The sequence below is a fragment of the Canis lupus genome, chromosome 13 (assembly GCF_003254725.2).
Source record: "Canis lupus dingo isolate Sandy chromosome 13, ASM325472v2, whole genome shotgun sequence".
NCBI lineage: Eukaryota > Metazoa > Chordata > Mammalia > Carnivora > Canidae > Canis > Canis lupus.
In genome coordinates this window covers 45903357-45914660 of record NC_064255.1, presented here as the reverse complement: position 1 = coordinate 45914660, position 11304 = coordinate 45903357, and the positions used below count along the sequence as shown (strand labels likewise).

General features: G+C 49.1%; 1 long non-coding RNA gene and 1 other non-coding gene across 5 annotated transcripts in view; both read left to right on the top strand.

Moving 5' to 3' along the window:
* Positions 1–1531: 1531 nt before the first annotated feature.
* LOC112652139 (uncharacterized) overlaps positions 1532–11304 on the top strand; it is a 20352-nt gene continuing 10579 nt past the window's right edge. The window contains exons 1-4 of one of the 4 annotated variants that reach the window (XR_003131278.3): positions 1532–1590; positions 1902–1980; positions 2627–2713; positions 3904–4084. This is a non-coding gene — a long non-coding RNA (uncharacterized LOC112652139). The other 3 variants (XR_007401703.1, XR_007401705.1, XR_007401704.1) reach the window with 3 other exon arrangements.
* Positions 2100–2221, top strand: LOC112652386 (small nucleolar RNA SNORA26). Its single transcript, XR_003131411.1, has one exon. It is a non-coding gene; the product is annotated as a small nucleolar RNA SNORA26 (small nucleolar RNA).

The following is an 11304-nucleotide window of genomic DNA, read 5'->3' as shown; positions in this document are numbered from 1 at the left end:
CTCAGCGGGGAGTCTGCTTCTCCTTTTCCCTCTGCCCCTCCCCCTGCTTGTGCTTTCTCTCTCTCTCTCCAGTGAATAAATAAAATCTTTATTTTAAAAAGAAAGAGAGAAGGAAGAAAAGAGATGTCAATGATATAAACATAGAAATGGAGCGGTGAGCCAGCATTAGCAAGCGGCAGTATGAGCAGTGGTTAAACCACTATTGCAGGCCCATTCCACACTGGGGAGAGGCACCTGGGAGCTGAAGGATGTGAAGACCCCTATTCCATCCCCACCACAATTAGTCTTCTTCCTAAGTTTTGTTTCCTAGTGACTTCCACCTGGACAGGGCGCCCCAGGGCAGCTGCCCTTGTCCCCTCATCCATCCTGGTCTCCTCTGCCTTAACAAATAGGGACCAAAACAGAACCCTACCTGTGTGCAGGATGCCAACCAAGCATTGCCTTTCTTTTTCTCTTTCTTTCTTTCTTTCTTTCTTTCTTTCTTTCTTTCTTTCTTTCTTTCTTTCTTTCTTTCTTCTTTTCTTTCTTTTCTTTCTTTCTCTTTTTCTTTCTTTTTCTTTTTGTTATACTCACAACTAAAATTTATTACAGTGAAAGGATACAAAACACTATTGGCAAAGGGCTAAACACATGGGGTGGAGTACAGGGGAATTCAGATACAAGCATCCAAGAATCCTCTCCCAAGAATTCTTTAAAAAATGAAAATACTCGTGTTTTTCTCCTTAGCATTTGCCACCCTAAGATACTGATTATTCACGTCTTGATTTATCTTCTCCACTATAAGGTCAGACCAAGGCCTTCGTTTCATCCATTTGAGGATTAGAAAGGGGCATGGACATAGGGCATAGGAGGTGCTCAAGTGTGAATAGAAATGTGACATAGGAAAGAACAGCTCGGGATTCTTTTTAAAGATTTTATTTATTTATTCATGAGAGACAGAGACAGAGAGGCAGAGACGCAGGCGGAGGCAGACGCAGGCCCCATGCAGGGAGCCCGACCTGGGACTCGACCCGGGTCTCGGGGGTCACGCCCTGGGCTCAACCACCGGCCCCCCCGGGGTCCGCAGCCCGGGGTGTCCGGGGCCTGTAGGACCCAGAGCAGTGGCCCACGTGGTGAGCTGGGAGAGGTCCCCGAGGAGGGGGCGTGGCCCGAGAGAACCAGCTCCTCGCCCGGGGCGCTCGGGCTCCAGAGGAGACGCCCCGCTCCCGGGGACCAGGCTTCCCGCCATGGCAGGTGCCTAAGGTCCGCGGCGCTGAGACTTTGGGCGCCAACGGCCGGGCCCGCCCCCTTCTTCCCACGGATTGGCTGCTCTCCCCGCCCTCCCGCCACCATCCTTCCCACGGATTGGCTTCTCTCCACGTCGCCACGCCCCCACCCTTCGCACGGATTGGCTTCTCTCCACTCCATCCCGCCCCCATCCTTCCCACGGATTGGCTTCTCTCCCCGCCGTCCCGCTGCCATCCTTCCCACGGATTGGCTTCTCTCCCCGCCGCCCCGCCTCCCTTCCCGCGGATTGGCTGCTCGCCCCACGGTCCTCCTTCCGGCCTCCTTAGCAGCGCCGCCAGCCGGGGGCCGCGGGAGTCCGGCCAGGTGAGCGGGGGTGAGCGGGGTGAGCGGGGGTGAGCGGGGTGAGCGGGGGTGAGCGGGGTGAGCGGGGTGAGCGGGGTGAGCGGGGGCGAGCGGGCGGCGGGCAGGCCTCGGGCCGCGTCCCCTCGAGCTTTGCCCGCCCCGAGCCCGTGCTCCCGGCGGCCAGGACGGAGGGGTAGAGCAGCCCTCGGCGGCCCGGGGGGCGGGCGGCTCAGCCCGTCCCGGGGCCGCGCGAGGCACAGGCGCCGCGAGGGGCCGCCCGGAGGCCCCCCCGCCCCCCCCGCCCCCCGCCGACCTTGCGCTCTGCTCCCCAGGCCGGCGGCTCCGGAGGGCTCGGGGCGGCCCGGGTGTCGGACGCGAGCGGGGCCGCGGCGGCCGGAGCTCCCCGCGCAGGTACGACCCCCCGCCCCCACCCCCACCCCCACCCCACCCCCGGCGACCCCGGGCCCGGCCCGGAGCACGTGGCCGCCCGCCCCGCCCCGCCCCCGCGGGCCCCGGGCCCCCCCTTTCCTGTGCGCTCCCAAGGCTGCCGCAGTGCCCTGGGAGGCCAACACAGAAGGGGACAGCAAGGCTCCATGAAACCCAGGGACGAGCCCGCAGAGCTCCTCTTTGGATCCTGTCTGGAGTCACAGCCCAACCGGAGACGTCTCCTTCCGGCCCAGCACCTTTGGGGTTTTGTCAGGTCTTTCTTGTGTATCGTGCGGGAGAGCGAGCACGTGCTGGCCTGGGGCGCGGGGGAGGGGCGGGGAGCGGCCCCGGGACCCTGACCCCGCGGGAGGACGCCCGCCCCGAGCACCCAGGCGCCCCCTTCTGCGATGGGGCTCTAGTTGGCAGCACAGTGAGGGATGCAGACTTCCCCTTCCTTAGATGATCCTTTCAGAGTTGCTGGTCTTTGAAGGGTGGGAAAACAGGGGTGGGTGGAACGCAGAACACAGGGCTTCTTCCTGCACACCTGTCTTTGGAGACAGACTGAAAATAAGGTACCTCAACAGTTGTTTTCTGTTGGAAAGGTCATTTGGAAATTTTTCCTTTTTTATAGGTTGAAAGCTACAGGTAGCAGCCGTGGAAGCTGGAATATTCTGATGCTGGTTATTTTTACTGACCTACAGCAACTCTGCGGCCTAAGGTACACTCATGCTTCTGTGGGACCCAAAAATTCAGGAAATGTCCCCAACCCCTGGCCCCTAGAGGAGTAAGCACGGCGGCTTCCAGCCCAAGTCAGTGCCAAGAATACCCGCAGAGCATGCCCTTAACAGAAAGTTCCATATCGCAATGAGGAACTAAGGGCTTGAGAAACTCTCCCATCCTTACTAGAAATCCCCTAGACCAGCCCATAAAAATCCAGCTGGAACCCACCTCGAGTCCAAGTCCCTGCTCCACTGTGACGGGTACACTTGGACCCAAGCTCGAGCTTGCTAATAAAGCCTCGTGTGCTTGCATCAGTGTTGGCTCCTTCGTGGTTTCTCAGATTCACAGTCTTGGACACACCACTTCCAAAGAGGTCAAGTATCCTTCCATAAGCTGTAGTGGCCACGTGTCCTGCGCACCCATCATGGGCACTAGCAGCAGGGCCGCGCTGGTGGTGACTAACGGCAGCATAGCAGGTGTTTCATTTTCTTGTCATTCAGTTCTGACAACTCTGTGAGGTCAATATTGTTCTCTCAGTTTTACAGATGACGCAACAAGTAGGTTAGGGACTGGCTCAGGGCCCTGTCACATGTGTAGCCCTGAATTAGGATCCTCATGTAACTTTCTGGCCATGTGACCTCTTGGAAAGTCCCTTCTCTTGGCATTTCACGTTCTAGTGGAACAGTAGAAATATTGAAACAGATGAGGCCAGTTTGGTCAGGGGAGACCACAGTAGAGCCATTAAGCATATAAGCTCTTCATAGTCTTTAATGGCATCGAACCTATCAGAGTTACCCAAAATTTGGCACAAAGGGAGCATCTGTCAGCATGTGATGTTAGCTGTTCTTGATGAATGAGCATTTTGAGCTGTGAAAGGGGATTTAAAGGATACAGTGGTGTTAGAATATGAAAATCTTGAAGGTGATGGGAGAAGTTTTCATGTGGAAAGAAAGATAACACCAGTGTGGTGAGACAAACAGAGCATATAGTATGTGCTAGTTCTCAGCCTGGCCAGCCCCAAATGTCTACAAATGCCTCATTTTCCAGAAGTTTCAAATAAAGATATTTTCATATTCACCTTGGAGTCACTCTTACTGGTTATTTCATAACGCTGTCCGGCCTTTTACGCTTGCATTGCACATTGCACTTGCATTACACTGTGAAATCCAGCCTGGTAACTTTTTTTAGGTCATTGATTCTACGAATATGTTAGAAGGCCATCATTGCTAGAGAGGAAGAGAAAGGAAGTGCACGTCGAGGCACTGAGTTGAGGATGTAGAAGCTCCGATAGGGATGGCCAGGGAGGACAGATGACCAGAGACCTGGAGATGCTGGGATTCTGTATGGACTTGGGTAAAGGCCATTGCAGGTGAGTGAAAACAAGTTAGAAGGCCTGGAGAGAGTGAAGTGTGTAAAGGTTTGGGGAAAAGCAAAGAGCTGCAGAGAAAGCTCTTAAGGGGAGGGAGAGTTGCAGGACAGACAGTTGTTTGCAGGGCCAAGGTGGATATTTTATTCTCAAAATGGCAACCTCAAGTCTGGTGTCTCTGGCTTCTGAATGCTGTAACGTTTACCTAGGGACGCTCCCTAGCACCCATACTCTTTTCTGCTCTTGCCCAAGTTTTCTGTGGTCACTATTATCCCTCCCCTCATGCCCCATAAGTGCTCTTGTTCTGGGATTCTGTAGCATCTCGTAATGGCCTTACACACTTAGAAGTCTGTTCTGTGGTTGGTTATGTACCTGCCTGACTGCCCCTGCCCCGACTTAACTACAGTAAAGCCCATCTTGCTTCCCACCATATTCCTGGGGCCCAGTCAAGCTCCTGGCATGATACTGATGCTGGCATATTTCACTTGAGCCCTAAGCCCAGCATGACTAATACAAGGAGCAGTATCATTTATAAGTAAGCCTAATATGGATAATTCTACTGGGTAAAATTATATATGGCGTTCTGTGAGTGGCTTACAGCCATCTATTAGAAGCAACAGAATACTAATCCTTGGTTCAAACCCCCACCCTTCCATGTGATCGTAAGACAAGGTCTCCACTTGGATCTCTGTGAATGGCTAATCCTCATCCATAAAGTTGAGTCCACATCATCATCTACCTGGTGAGAAGTAAGCACTCAGTAAAGGTAATTCTTTGGCAGTAACTATAGGATCCTTATAATATTGGATGGTCCTTGTAATATTAGGACATAATGACGATACTGGTATTTAGTATTTAGATCCTACAATGCTGGCTTTAATTTTCTTTCAGTAATTAATAGAGCATGTATCCTGGGCCAAGTACCACTCTAGGTAATACGACCCCATCAGTAAACAAAACGGACAAAAATCCATGTATACAGTTGCAACGAGAGTCCTAAAGCTTTAACAGGCTGCGGCAACTTCTGGCAGAACAAGGGATTGATAAAACCCTGCATCGACGGGTCCACTGAAAAGGGGCCAAGAGAACAGCTGTTCTAGCCAACTGTCTAAAAGTGGTGTAAAACCCCCAAGTGTTCGAGTCTGACAGAAGGCTGTAGCAAATCGTTTCCAAGGATAACCACGGGTCTCATAAGCGGCTCCACAGCATCGAGTCCTAGAGGTGGCCCCTTGCCCCTAGAAGAGTTAGTTACCTGGGCTGTTGAACAGGTGGAGACCCTGGTCTGCCATGGATCTTCCTCCCTCTCCCACTGTCAATCCTCAACCAGTACAACTTGGTTTACACTTTGGCTTTCCAATTTTTTTTTTTTAAGATTTTATTTGTTAATGACAGAGAGGCAAAGACTGAGGGAGAAGCGGGCTGCCTGTAGGAAGCCTGATATGGGACCCGATCCCAGGATCATGTCCTGAGCCAAAGGCAAATGATCAACTGCTGAGCCATCCAGGTATCCCTGTTTATTTTTTTTGTAGAAAGGGTTTTGATGCTAAAAAGTTTGAAGTCCATTAAACTAAACACTAGCAGGTAAAAGATGGAAGCAGTCTTAGGTAGTGAAATGGGGAAAACCGAAGCCATTTTTCCCTAAGGGGCTTCAGGATATAGAACTACAGACACTAGAACTGCGCTGCCCAATAGGACAGTCATCAGTCACCTGGGACTATTTAAGTTTAAATCAAAACTGAATAAAACGAAAAGCTCAGCCTCTCAGTTGCATAGCCCTATTTCAGATGCTCAGTAGTCCCATGTGGCAAGAAGCTCCCGTACGAGAGAACAGATAACATCTCCATTACTACAGAAAGTTTCATTGGCAGTACAGTCCTGCGGGTTCTATGGTGTTTTACGGAAGAGGAAAAACCCGGGGCCTAGTAGCCTGAAGAATGCCTCCCAAATAGAGTCCGGTCCTAATTTCAAAGCTGTAAGTGTTACCTTATTTGGAGAAGGGTCTTTGCAGATGTGATTAGGTGAAGGTTCTTGAGATGGGAAGATTATCCGGGATAATCTCTGTTGAGCCCTAAATCTAATCACAAGTGCCTTTAATTAATTAATTATTTATTAAGTAGTCTCCACGGCCCAGCGTGAAGCCCAGTGCAGGGCTTGCATTCACAGCTATGAGATGGAGACCCGAGCTGAGATTAAGTATCAGACACTCCACCATCTGAGCCACCCAGGTGCCCCCACAAGTGCCTTTATAAGAAGGAGGAAGGAGGTTCCGTGCTCAAAGGAGGAGGCCATGAGAAGGATGAGCCTTGAGAGAGTGCACTTGATTTGATCCCATGAAACTGAGTTTTGGCCTCCAAAATTGTGAGAGAATAAATTTCTGTTGTTTTAAGCCACCACGTTGGTAAGTAATTTTTTATAGCAGCCTAGCAGCCTCTGGCAACTAATATAGATGGAAAGCTTCAGATCACAAACAGAGCTGGAGCTCGAACCCCATCACATTGCCTCCCACACTGCTTTTATTAGTGCCTTATGGGAGTGTGGGCAGGAGAAGAGCTTTTCTATTCATTCGCCAATTTTTTAAATATTCCAGAGATATGGCAATGAAATTAAGCTTTATTTAGGTAGAAATCATGAGAGATGTGATTTTAGCATGTGGCTAAAATATGGAGGACTAGCAAATACCTCCTAAAACAACACAGATGATCGAAACTAATATAAAATAATAATTTAGGGTTTATTGGGATGTCAATTTATGGTTTATGTATACTTTCTGTAAATCTTGCACAGTGCAAAGCATCTCCAGAGATCAAGTTGTAAACGTTGAATAACGAAAATAATTAGGACAAATTATAATTTTTGCCTTGTGGGCCATATGGCTTTGACCAGCAGGGTCCCAGAGGCAATACAGACTGTTACAGTGAGACGATTTTTCCATAACAACCTCAATTAGTTTTGGCTCATGTTCCACAAGACGTAAACCTGGATTTCTGGGAGTCTTTTAAAACAACAGCAAAAAACCTTCACAGTAGAACTCATAAAACTAGTCTGACACTGCCACAGGGGTGTGGACTTAAGCCCACACACCGTAATTTTGGTGTGTCTAAGTCGCAACATACCGATAGGGAACGATGACAGCATCCTACCGCGGATTGGGAAGGAAATGGCAAAAACAAGTTTCTGAATTAGAAGTTCACGCTTGTTGAGCTTAAAAATTTCTTCTTATGGGAAGGAACAGCACGCGATCCAACTAGCTCCTTAAACTAAAATGCAAATGTTGGTGGACAAAAATATCTGGAAGTGTTTTCTAGGTTTACCAAAATTGATGTGAAATCATTTTTCACCTATTTTGTATCTCAGCTCTGACATGAATTGCCAACGCTTCTTATTAGGGGCGGGGCGAGGAGGGGGCGGGGCTCGGCCGGCCACGCCCACTCCTGCGGAGGAGAGGGCGGGGCGAGGAGGAGGCGGGGCTAGGCCGGCCACGCCCACTCCAGCGGGGGGCGGGGCGGGGGCGGTGCAGCCCGAGAACCCAGGCCCCGGCCGCGCCTCCCTCCAGGGTGGCCGCCGCCGAGGGACGCGTCCAGGCGTCGGAGGAGCCGGACCCTTGACCCCCGGGCCCAGCCCCGCAGCCTCGTGCGACACCGGAGAGGCTCCCACAAACCGCGAGAAATCGGGAGGCGCGTGTGCCAGTCCGCGGTGGAGGCGGCTCCTCGGGGGAGGCTCGCGTCCCTTGGGGCTCTTTCCTGGCCCCCGCTGCACCCCCTGGGCCTGGATCCCCGCCCCTGGGGTGGCCCCACCCGCGCGCCGCGGGGTCGGGAGGAGGCGCTGGGCTGCGGTGCTGGAGCTCGGGCCGCAGCCCTCACCCCTCAACTGTGGCTCTGCAGGGACAGGTGAGGCTCGGGCCCTGACCCGTCCTGTCGTCCTCCTGCCTCGGCCGCTGGCCCTGTGTCCCGCCCAGGCCTAGGCAGGGAGGTGGGGGGTTTCACCTGTGCCTCGAAGGAGGCGGGGCTGCAGGCACCGCGCCGAATTCACGTGCTTCCCTCACAGCTTCCTCTGACCGCCTTGTGTCTTGTTCTGCATAAATATCATGCAAAAATATCATGCAATGAGCATTGATATTTTTTGTTTTTATTTGTTGATTTTTTGTTATTTTATTTTAAATAATTTTAAAAAGATTTTGTTTATTCATGAGAGACAGAGAGAGAGAGGCAGAGGGAGAAGCAGGCTCCATGCAGGGAGCCCGATGTGGGACTCCATCCCGGGTCTCCAGGTTCACACCCCGGGCTGAAGGCAGGTGCTAAACCACTGAGCCACCCAGGGATCCCCAATTTTAAATATTTTCATGTATTTATTCACAGAAGATGCACAGAGAGGCAGAGACATAGGCAGCCCACGGGGAGCCCGGTGCAGGACTCGATCCCAGGACCCGGGGATCAGGGCCTGAGCTGAGGGCAGATGCTCAACCACTGAGCCACCCAGGCGTCCCTGTTTGATTCGGAATAAATCATTGTCATCAAAACAGTCCCAATGAAGTAGCTACTGTTACTCAAATTTTCAAGTGAGGAAAGGAGGCCCGGAGGGATTTAGTGACCTGCCCAAGTTCTGTCGGTTTGTTCTCTAAACATCAACTCCACTCAGTCCTTGTCAGCCCTCTCGCCTACTTTGATTCAGGCCTTCATAGTTGCTTGCCTGGATTACTTCTACAAAGGCCCCGTAGCTCCTTTCCTTGCTATCCTCGACAAAGTCAAGGATTAATGTTTCTAATGCGAATCTAATCATGTCTCTCAAATCCGTCTCTAAGTCTCTCAAATGTCAAATCCTTCTGTGGCCCCGTATTGCCTGTAGGTGCCCACACAAGCTGCTCTTTATGGAAATATTACATCCCGGAGAAGTACGTGAATTATAAACGCACGGCCTGCTGAAATTTCACAAGTGGATCACACCAGCGGCCAGGTGGAGACACGGAGCAATAACCAGCGTCCCAAATGTGTTTCCTTCCCATCACTAACCACTTTCCCTCCCACCCCAGGGAGGTAGCCTTGGGTTTGCACATGATATAAATGGATCATTACAGCATATACTCTTTCATGTCTAGTTCCTTTAACTCACTGTTGTGTTCATTAGGTGCATTCATATGTTGACTACGTTTATAGTTTGTTTGTGAGGATGCTGTATTGCATTCCACCGTGTAAATACGCCACAATTGATTTATCCAGTCAACTGTTGATACACATTGGAATAGTATGTATTTCGGACCTAAAAAATCTTTTTTCAAATTGTATTTATTTGTTCATGAGACACACAGAGAGAGGCAGAGACACAGGCAGAGGGAGAAGCAGGCTCCATGCAGAGAGCCCGAGGAGGGACTCGATCCCAGAACCCCAGGATCACGACCTGAGCCAAAGAAAGGCAGATGCTCAACCCCTGAGCCATCCAGGTGCCCCTGGACCTAAGAAAAATCTATGCCATGAACATTGTAATAGAGATCTTTTGATGAACATGATGAATGATGCATGCATTTCTCTTGGATATATACCTAGAAATAGAATTGTTGGGTCACAGGTTGTACAAATTTGGATATTTTATTTTATTTTGATTTGATTTGATTGATTTAATTTGATTATAACTTTCGAATATTTAGCAAAGGTTTTTTTTAAGATTTTTTTTTTTTTTTTTTTTTGAGAGCAAGAAGGGGCAGAGGGGGAGAGAGAGGGAGAAAGAATCTGAAGCAGACTCCACAATGAATGAGGAGCCTGACATGGGGCTGTTCCCGGGGTTCCACCCCACGACCATGAGCTCATGACCTCAGCTGAAACCAGGAGGTGGATGCTTACTCCACTGAGCCACCCAGGTGCCCCAAATATTTGGCAAAGTTCAAAGAATTTTACAGCAAACACACTGTAAACATACTATATAGATTCTATGAATAACAGTTTATAAAACTTGCTTGTTACATTTCCAACCTTCCCTTTATCTATTCTAATATTGTTGCATTTCAAAGTAAATTGCAGCTGGCGATACAAATCCCATAAGTAATTTAGCCTGTATATCACTAAAATTCAGTCTAAGATTTCTTTTGATGTACAATTTCAAAGATACTAAGTCCACAAATCTTCATTGTACATCTGCTGAGTTTTGAGCACGTGAGTCTTGAGTTCCATTCCTCCTCCCAGTCAATCTTCCTTTCCACTCTTCTGGGGGCAACCCCCATTCTGATTTGTTCTCCACTGTCTAGCTTCACGTGTTTCAAAATTTCATATTCTTGGAGTTGTACAGTATGTGCCCTTTTGTGTAAGCCTCAGCATACTGGATTTCTGAGTCTATATTTTTGCATGTGTCAGCAATCTACTCCTTTTATTGCTGAGTCATATTCCACGGGACAAATATGCCACAGTCTTTACGGACTATAAGAGGGATTTCTATGCACATCCTTTGTCAGGTCTGTATGTTGGCAAATATCTCCTCCCATTCTGGGTTTCTTTTCATTCCTTTAATGAATGAGGTCTGATTTTTTTTTTTTTTTTTTGCAGGGGAGGGGGAGATCTTAATTTTAATATTCCAGTTTGTCCATTTTTATGGTGAGTGTTTCTGATTTAAGGTGTCTGCTTACTCTAGGTTATTAAGATTGCTCTTCTGTTTTCCTCTAAAAGTTGTACTCTTTTAATTTGCCCCTTTAGAACAGTATTCCATTTGGAATTGTTGTAAATGGTGGGATATAGAAGTAGACCCAGATGCCTCTTTTTTTTTCCCCATAGGGATATCCAATTAATCCAACACGTTAATTTAAAAGATCATTTCCCCATTTGCAGTTGTCATAAATCAGGTGGCCTTATGTGTGTAGACCTAATTCCCACCTCTGTATGGTTTTGTCTGTCATTGCATCAATACCTCATAGTCTTCATTACTGTTTGTTTTATGATAATCCTTGGTAGTACATCACTGAACTGAATTTTTAATTTCATTGAATTTGGATCTAAATAGGCATGTAGCTAGTGACCACTAAGATAGCACAGATACAGAACATTTCCATCCTCACAGAACGTTCTGAGGCCAATACTGGATAAGATACTTCCTATCATAGCTACAGGCCATCTTGAGCTTATTCCAGGGTGCCCTTCAAAAATATCTGCGTAAAATCTCATTTTAGAAATTCAAACACGTCTTCCCACACCTAGGTAAGACACCCAGTTCTTTTGACCTCGTGCTTTTAGCAATGAAAATATTAT